The sequence below is a fragment of the Prunus mume genome, linkage group LG3 (genome assembly GCF_029339155.1).
Source record: "Prunus mume cultivar Tortuosa linkage group LG3, ASM2933915v1, whole genome shotgun sequence".
Lineage (NCBI taxonomy): Eukaryota > Viridiplantae > Streptophyta > Magnoliopsida > Rosales > Rosaceae > Prunus > Prunus mume.
Genome location: NC_142700.1, coordinates 24,158,643 through 24,168,339, shown reverse-complemented (window position 1 = coordinate 24,168,339; position 9,697 = coordinate 24,158,643). Strand labels below are relative to the sequence as shown.

The 9,697-nt window shown below is 37.9% G+C and overlaps 1 long non-coding RNA gene across 1 annotated transcript; it reads left to right on the top strand.

The window, feature by feature from the left end:
- Nucleotides 1-1,041: 1,041 nt before the first annotated feature.
- LOC148919178 (uncharacterized) lies at nucleotides 1,042-1,605 on the top strand. The gene is made up of 3 exons (XR_016124983.1): nucleotides 1,042-1,211; nucleotides 1,313-1,387; nucleotides 1,466-1,605. It is a non-coding gene; the product is annotated as an uncharacterized LOC148919178 (long non-coding RNA).
- The last annotated feature ends 8,092 nt before the right edge of the window (nucleotides 1,606-9,697 follow it).

The following is a 9,697-nucleotide window of genomic DNA, read 5'->3' as shown; positions in this document are numbered from 1 at the left end:
ACCTTCTCGGTTGAGTTACTTCAAAATGTGTGTTGAGACGGAAAAAATAGAGTGCAAGGGGTTGGTGGTGATGGATGTGCCCACTAGGTGGAACTCCACTTATTTGATGCTTGATGCGGCATTGAAATTTCGAAAAGCCTTTGATAGAATGGGGGATGATCCCGATTCTTCCTACTTAATGTACTTCAAGGAAGATGAAGGAGATGACGAGAAATTGAAGTCATTGAAGGAAGTGGGAAAGGGAAGGGAAAGTCTAAGTCTAATAAGAGGGTGGGTCCACCTAATGATGAAGATTGGGAAAAAGCCGTGACATTTGTTATGTTTTTGAAGACCTTCTATGATGTCACGTTGAAAATTTCAGCTTCTTTGCATCCAACATCACACTCAACCTTCCATGACTTGCTTGCCATAGATGGGGAGATTCGGGAGTTGTATAGATATGATGTTACAATTCCTATTGACGAACGGACAGTCATGGATACTCTTTTAAATGATATGGCAGCATCAATGAAGAAGAAATATGATAAATATTGGGGTGAACTTCATAAAGTGAACCCATTCTTGATGATAGGAGTTGTGATTGACCCCCGATTCAAGCTTCGCAATTTGAAGCACATCTTTGAAGAAATATTTGAAAATAACCCTACTTGTGATAGATTGGTGGCTCAAAAGACAAATGAGGTTAAACAACTTCTTATGAATATGTATGAAGTGTATAAGCCTAGTAGTAACAATATGGGTGCTACTAGTACTACCAATGAGAGTGGTGGTAGTACTAACAATGAAACCGACTCTTCTTTGGTTTTTGGAGGTCGTAAGCGAAAAACCATGATGGAAAAGTGGAAAAAAATTCAACAAGAGAGTGAGAATGTGGTTATAACACATGAAGTGGATAGGTACTTGTTGGATCCACTTGAATCCATTGATGAGGAGTTTGATATACTAGGGTGGTGGAGAATAAATGGGCTCAAGTATCCTACTTTGGCATCAATTGCAAAGGATGTGCTTGCAATCCCTACTTCCACAATAGCTTCGGGAGTCTTGTTTTAGCACAAGTGGGAGAGTGATTGACTCGTTTCGAAGCTCATTGTCTCCTAGGATGGTTGAGGCTTTGATTTGCTCTCAAAATTGGATAAGGTCCGAAGATATATCTTCATTGCAATATGTGCCAAGCATTGAGGAGATGGAGTTCTATGAATCAATTGAAATGGGTAATATTTTCATTTATATAAGTATATTTGAATCTGATTTTGTTCTTATTTTTATGTGTTCTAACTCAAATTGGTTTGATTTATTTTATTATATTTTGTAGAAATGGGGAGTAAAACATCCACGACAAATTTGAATAAGACTCTCCCTTCTTAGTGTGATTAAGATATGTTGGAAGGTATTTTTCTTGCATCTTATGTTAATTATGATTTGTTGATGGTGAAATTTTGTGTTAATTCTTTTAAGTGTTGTGCAGATTACTTTGTTAATGCTTTTGGAAGAATGGATGCAGCAGATTTTTTGCAAGGACATTATCTTCATGTGTATTTTTGTGATGGGTTGTAATATTTAATTTCATAAGTTTAATTTGGTTTTTGTATTATTTTTTGTAATGGTTTGTAAGAAATTAGATTTCTTTTCCTTGGTTGGTTGGTTGAATGTGTGTGTGAGATTTATTTAGTTTAAAAACTTAGATTGGAATGATGGATTTTTATAGGTTAAATTTACATAATTTCAGGTTTTGAATGTGAGATTTATTTAGTTTAGAAACTTAGATTGGAATTATGGATTTTTATAGGTTGAATTTACATAATTTCAGGTTTTGAAAATGAAGTAAAAAGTGTTTTGGGCTTGTTCATGAGAATTGAATAGGTTTTGGCAATTTGACAACAAAAAAAGGGTTTTGGGCTGAAAGTGAATCTGATTTGGGCTTTGTTTTGCTAAAAAAATTTGATTTGGGCTTTTTTTGCTGAAAATAAATACAATTTGGGCTTTTTAAAATGGTAAAAATGGGCTCAGGCCCAAACCGAACAAAAACGGAACCGACCCGAGAACCAAGTCCATTTTCGTTCGGCCCATTTTGAGGTTTCTCTAGACCCGACCCGACCAGAAGCAGAGCTCTCCTTCGGTTTGGCCCTTGGTCGGCCAAATTGACGACCCGAACCGTGCCGAGGGCTATGGAAACCATAACCAATTGGCTGGTTGTCAATGAGATAGTTGGCGGCGATGGAGCATAGGCTTGGAGCGGAGTAGCGACCACATCGATTCTCGGCGATTACTGCTGCTGTATTTTATTTATTTATTTTATGCCTCGGTTGTTGCATCTTGGGCCAAGCCACGATTGGTCTGTGTATGCATGGTGCTAAGCGTGGGCCTAGCTGCACAACAACATGGGCTGGTTCAAGTGGCGTTGTGGCTTGGGCCTTGTTGGCGATTTAGGCGGTCGACTCTTTTTATTTGTTGAGCTGGGCTGCGTCGTGGCTATTGAAGAAAAAATATGAACCTCCCAACATAATTTCACCACCACTAATTAAATAACGGGATTTTATTATTTTAGGTTCGACCCATTTGAGAACCGGTGTCTCTTAATTACAATCCCTTGCTTCATGGGAACACCCTTTGATTCCATCATAAAGAAATCTAACGTGTGTGTTTGGTTTTACGGTTGCTCCCAAGTCCAACCTCAGGGCGCCTACGTATCCATCGTGGGAATCGAGCCACTCGTAGTTCGAATAATCGCAATGAATAAATAACTCATTGTGAGGAAAATTTGATTTGAAATGTATTGAGAATGTTTTAGTGAATTTAGTTGAATAAACTAGGGATTCAATATGGAATTGTGTTTGGGGCGAGTTTGGTTAAAATAAACCAGGGATTCATGTGATTGCGTCTATTGAGATGCTATACTGCCTACGTACTCTTAATGAGATCAAATCAGTATAGTTCCAAGATTTGGAAATTAATGGGTAAGTGTGGCCCAATAATTTAGAATTTGTGTCTTTGAGACAATTTGAAGATTTTCATAAGTAGATGACCCATGGAAAAAATTTGGAAATTAATGGGTAAGTATGGCCCACTAATAGAGAATTTGTGTTTGAGAAATTCGAATTTAATCTCATTGAAATTTGCATGCGTAGATGACCCATGTGAAAAATTGGATGGGTTTGTACCATTTTTCTTATTCTTAGTGTCCAATAAAAATAATGAGCAATTTTGATGAACCCACTAATTTTCTATAATTGACATTTGCACTTGGAAAAGTGCTTTTGGTGAATTTGGTTAGGATAAACCAGGGATTCAAATTCGGATGTGGTTGCGTCTATTGGGATTCTAGATTGCCTACGTACCCTTGACGAGATCAAATTGACGTAGTTTCAAAAATTGGAAATTAATGGGTAAGTGTGGCCCACTAATTTAGAATTTGTGTCTTTGAGACAATTTGAAGATTTTCATTAGATGACCCATGGAAAAAAAAAATGAAAATTAATGGGTAGGTGTGGTCTACTAATTGAGAATTTTGAGAAATTTGAATTTAATTTAATTGAAATTTGCATGGGTAGATGACCCATGGGAAAAATTGGATGGTTTTGTACCATTTTTCTTATTGTCAATGTCAAAGAAAACTAATGGGCAATTTTAATGAACCCACTAATTTATTTTGATCATTGGCACATGCATTTGTATCCATGCATGATTTGGAGGATTTGAGATTAATGGGCTTTTGTGATTGATAAACCCGTTAATCCATATTGATCCTCCTTTGGTATCTTTTGAAATTGAGCTCGATGCTCGAAGCATGACCAATCATTTATTTGGATTGGAGTTACCGTCACAGCATGGATGAGTCACTTGATACTCCTTTCTAAATAGCTTCTTTGCCACAGTGATTGATTCCCATATTTCTTGTTGGGATTTTGTGGGCATGTTGGTAGCCATCTTGTATTTGAGAATTGATGCAAATAGACCCGAATGCCATAAGCATTTCATTGAGCCTCCTTGATCGTCAATTGATTTAGTTATCGTGAACCTTTGTTGACACTCTTCGCCACTTCCCAATTGTCATTGACAATGGAATTTTGCTTATGCCATGGTGACTTATCTTGCAAACTTGAGAGTGAATTGTTCCTCTTTGCCATCTTGGCTTTCTAAGTTAAATCAGCAGCTTGAAAGCTTAATAAAGAACACCACCAAGTCCAAGACCTTGTTTTGTTTGACAATGAGGCTTTGTTCATGCCTTTGATTTAGGAACAAGTGCTAATTAATAACCATTTGCTTGCCATGAGGAGAAAACAATTCTTGACAATTTATTTGGTTGAAGTTTGAAACTAAGTGTCCTTGGTTTTTATCAGCTTGCTAATTGTTGATTACTCTTTTCCACTAATTCATGTGGGATGTGTTCATTCCATAAGGCATGACCATTTGGTTTGCCATCTGACACGGACTAAATGTCCTTGGGTTTTTCAAATTGTCATGATACTTGAAAACCATTTAAAGATATTTGGTAAATAGGCAAGTCCTGCAGCAAAGTGACAAGCACCATTTTTTCCTTGCTGCTGGCAGCAATAGTAATTTGAACAAGTTGGACCCTTCAAGCTTTGGTTTGAGAATTTGGTCTTTGCACAGATCAGTATTCTAATCTCTTTAGCAGCCAGTAATTCAAATAGAAATCTTAGTACATTTTTTTAAGGCTTGTTGTGAGAATTCCTATTAAAAAAAGGGTGCACAACATCTTTACATTGGCCCCAATTCTGTTGAGTGGAATTCTTGAAGCAGAAACTAAATCTAAGTCCATGTTGGAGACATTGTGTTTCTTCAACAGCTTGTGCATAATATATATTTATAAGGAAATTTCATTCGTACATGCTTCATCCGCATATTTGATTCATAGGTTCTTTCCACCCAAATTAGATTTATCACCCAATGAAAATTTATGGATTTTTCACCTATGATGGATTTATCATCCAATAACTTCAGGTTACTCACCCATGGATTTGTCATCCAATAATTTCGGGGTTACTCACCCATGGATTTGTATCCAAATGATTTTGGGGTTTCTCACCCTTGAATTTGCATCCAAATAACTTTGGGGTTTCTCACCCAAGAATGGATTTCGTATCCAATGATTTTTCAGGTTGCTTACCCATGGATTTGCATCCAAATTATTTACAACATGGATCGCCACCCAATAATTTCAGGGTTACTCACCCATGGATTTGCATCCCAATCAGGATTTCTCACCCATGGATTTGCATCCAAATGATTTATTAAATGGTTGCCACCCAACATGGATTTATCATCCAATAAATTTGATTCAAGGGTTGCCACCCCACATAGATTGCCATCCATTTGATTGGTTAAAGGGTTGCCACCCAACATGGATGACTTCAAGAGAAGAGCTTTGTTTGACTCTGTCATTTTTCTTCAGCACGGCTCCATATTGTGCTACTTCAATAAAAAATATGGATTCTTGGCCCAGCAAGTCAACCATTAATGTGACAACTCCAAAAAGGTGCTAAGATAGTCACCCTTTGATATGGACGGTTGCATATGGGATTGCCTCTATCATATTTCTTCAACATGGCTGTGCTCCATTCTTCCCCAAGCCTTGTCGCTTCTTTTTTTTAATTTTGTATCTCTCTATAGCCTCCCGGCTGCCCCTCCCCCTTTTCTCCCAGCCATGTACCCCTTTTTATAGGCCTCAATGTGAGGAATTTGAGTTGAAGTCAATAGTCACCTCTTAGATGGGATGCTTATCCTTTAGTGTTTGATACTTCACAAACACTTATATTTTTTTTTGATAAACTTGCAGGGAGGAATATTTCAATCTCATCCGAATAAACTTGTATGGCTGGAATTTTATTTATTTATTATTTTATAATGGTCAGCCACCCTTTTATCATTTTTTTTTTGCACTTATCATTTTAGATTAGATAAGGTTTGTAGGACTTGGGCTTTGATTGATAGAAATTTGGCAATATAAAAAAAAATTTGTTTGAATTTTTTTTGGTTCAACAGTGGCTTGCTAGGAAGTGGGTTGTATCGTGGTTTGCTAGAAGGTTGCGGCTTGGGCTGCAAGGCCTTTATATGCATATATATTCTACCGCAAGCTAAATTTTTTTATTTTATTTTAAACTTTTGAACTAACTAGCGATTTTTCTTCCCTTCTGTAGCTGTTCAGCCATCATGTCATTTGAGAAGGGAAGTGATCATTAGGTTTCTCAAGTGCCCATGTACTTGTGGGGCAGTTCTCAAGTTCATAAGAGGAGGTTTGTGGCAAATTTGCATCGCGTCACGAGTGAGGCCTAGTTTCAGAAGTGGCATGCGAGTTTTGCTTTTGCCATACCGAATAACATGCATGTTAGGTTGGGGAAGCCTTCAACGGACCATGTGGCTCTTACGGACTCGAACTATCCGGATGCAAGGATCATCAAATTCCGTCTGTTCTACTTCTCTTTGGGCTTCTGATTCCTGATGTCGCGGTTCTTCAAGAGGGTGTTCCATGCCATGGGTTGTGCTCCTAATTAGTGTACTCCGAACGTCTACCGTGCTATCATCTGCTTTGACAACATGAATCGCTTCTTCAAGCTTGGGGAACTTGTTGGATGGTGAAGGTAGAGAATGCCTTCAAAAGCTCTTAGACTTTATCAAGATACTGGATCATACTCTGGTGTTTTCCATGTACTCTCCTGAAGCTTGATTGGTAATGAGCTGGGAATTTGAATAGATGACCAACCTTGACAACTCCTTTCCTAAGCGTAGTCCAATGAGCAATGTCTCGTACTCTGCTCCGTTGTTTGAGGCTGGAAAACCCAATGTGATGACTTGCTCCAACAAAGTTCTATTTGGGGTGATTATGACCATGCATGCTCCATCTCCCTTGTGATTCGACACTCTGTCTACGTGCAACTGCCACATTCATTAGGTAGGTCAAGTTCGACGGAGGAGGTCTCGTCTGCTCTCGAACTTTCCTTTCTTTTGTTGACCAGCTTCACTTCTTTGGTTGAGAATTGAGTGAATTTTGCAATGAAATATGCTAAAGCCTTTTTATAGCAGTCTTCGACCGGTAGAGGAGGTCATACTGACTCAATTCGATGTCCCATTTTATGATTCTCTAAGAAGCATTAGGGGTATGAAGAATTGATCTCAAAGAAAATTCTATCATGACGATGATTCGGTGAGGTTGGTAGTAGGGTTTTAACTTTCTCGCAGAAACTATAAAGACCAAAATAAGCTTCTCCATTTTCAGGTAGCGAGTCTATACATTGAGGATAGCTTATGGGCCCCCAGTTCTTCTCGGATGAGAGCTCTGTGATGGTGAGTCACACACATCGTCGAGTGGCGGACATGTCCTACTTTGGCGAGGGCTTTGAAAGCAGGAGAGGTGAAGTGATGTATGCCTTCAAGTCTTAAAGGTTGCTTCGCACTCTTCATCCCACTTGTCTTTTTGTCATTTCTTTAAGGCTTTGAAGAATGGTTTGCACTTGTTAGTAGATCTTGAAAGGTATCTGTTGAGAGCGGTTGCTCTACCTGTTAAACTTTGGATCTCCTTCATAGTGGCAGGTGACTTCATGTTAAGGATGACCTTAATTTGATTTGGATGAGCCTCAATGCCTCTTTGGGTGACTAAGTACCCTAATAATCGGCCAGATGAGACTTCAAATGTGCATTTGCTCGGATTCAACGTCATGCGGTATTTTCTGAGCAAGCCGAAGGCTTCGGCAAGGTTCTTGATGTGATCTGCTCACTAGGGGAGCTTTAACCAGCATGTCATCGACATAGACTTCCATGGTTTTACCGATCTGCTCCTTAAAAATATTGTTCACAAGCCTTTGGTAGGTTTCTGCGGCATTCTTCACAAGCCTTTGTGAAGTTAGTTTGATGTTTGGACTCGATTTGAGCTTTAAAGGCATTTTTTATAGGCCAAATGACAAAATAGCCCAAAGAGTTATTGGGTTTAGGAACATGTGTTGTATGACAATACAAGTTCAATGAGCCCAAGACATACCATGTTCGAAATTCCCAATTGGCTATAAAGCCACACTTTGACATTTTCCAAGTTTGGGTTTTTAGCCTCCAAACCATGAAGTGTTGATGTGTAGGTGAGACATCCTCCCTCTTATATTCTTAGCCAAAAATCGGACCAACTAAGAGGTAGTTTAGCATCTAAGGCCTCTTGGTTGATCTTGTCTCCATTTCTTATCCATTTTGGTGTGGTGAGATAGAGGGCTTCTACTTTGGAGCCTCTTGGTTGAGGAATCTACATTCTAATAGGAGATTGAAGGCCTTTTCAACAAGATGATCATTCTTGGTTCTCAAAGAAAAGTCTACAAGGGTAAAAGCTTAACCTTTCTTCTTTTTTTTATTTTATGCTCAAAGAGACTAGATCATAAGATGTAATAACCCTATCATAAATTAATATTGAATTATTAATTTATTCAGGTAAAAGACGAATTTACCCCGGGACTATTTTAATGGTTTAAAGGTTGAATTTTTGTTTGAGAAGGAATTTGGAAAGAGAAATGCTAGCAACCTTTTCTCTAACCTTCTCTTTTGGACCTTCTCTTTTTTTTGCTTGACATGTGTCATTCTCCTTACACTTAAAACAATGTCATTAATATATTATATGAGTTAACTTTTACTTTCCAAGTTTACCTTATTAAATGTATTCAATTTATCCAAAAAAATTTCACAACTTTCTTATAATCTTATTAATTTTTTTTAAACATCAATTATTTTTTTAAAGAAAATATATGCTTTTTTCAAAAAAGAGGAAATGTCAAGGACTTTTTTTTTTTTCCCTATCTAAACCTTATGTGTTATAAATTAAAAAAGAAAAAAAGGGGCATTTCCTCTTAAAAGCATATATTTTCTTGAAAAAATAATTGGCGTTAGAAAAAATTAACAAGATGTTAAGAAAGTTGTGAATTTTGGATAAATTGAATACATTAATAAGTAAACGAAAAACAAAAGTTAACACATAATATATTAATGACATTATTTAAGTGTAGGAAGAATGACACATGTCAACAAAGAAGAAGGTCTAAAAGAAAGTTAGAGAGAAGGTTGCTAGCATTCCTCATTGGAAATTCACTGTACCGTTGCGTAGATCACGTCGAGATGAGTCCGTAGATACGTAGCGAGCTCAAATCGGAGTTGTAACAAAAAAGTTATGATAAAAAAAAGTTCAGTGGCACAATCGTAATTTTGGGAAGTTAGTTTTTAAAAACCAGAAACCTCTCTCTCTCCTCCCACTTGCGCAGCCTCTCTTTCTCTCTCCTCTGTTCAGAAAACAGCCACGACCTCCGTGGCTTGCGACGATGATTCCGGCCACAAAATTTGTCACATTCTCTTCGTCTTTCACCCCTCTACACATCTATACCAATTTCTAGCCCCAAATCTAAGATACATTAAGGCAAAATTCAAGCCAAACTCAGTCCAAAATCGGGGAGCTTTAAAACAGTGGGTTTCGGGGGTTTTTCCGGCCAACTCCGGCCACCCAATCACTCCCAAAACACTCCCTTACCTTTCCTTAGAAATTTCCCTCAAAGACTCAACCCAATTTCAAGTAGAAATTGTCAAATCCCAAACTAAAATTTTCTAGGTTTTCAAGAGACAGAAAGCTTCGTTCGAGGGCTTTAAAGGTGGAATTGATCTTGAGCCAAGGTACTTGGGCAGGTGACAGCGGGAAGGACCCTCAAAGGGTCAAGCA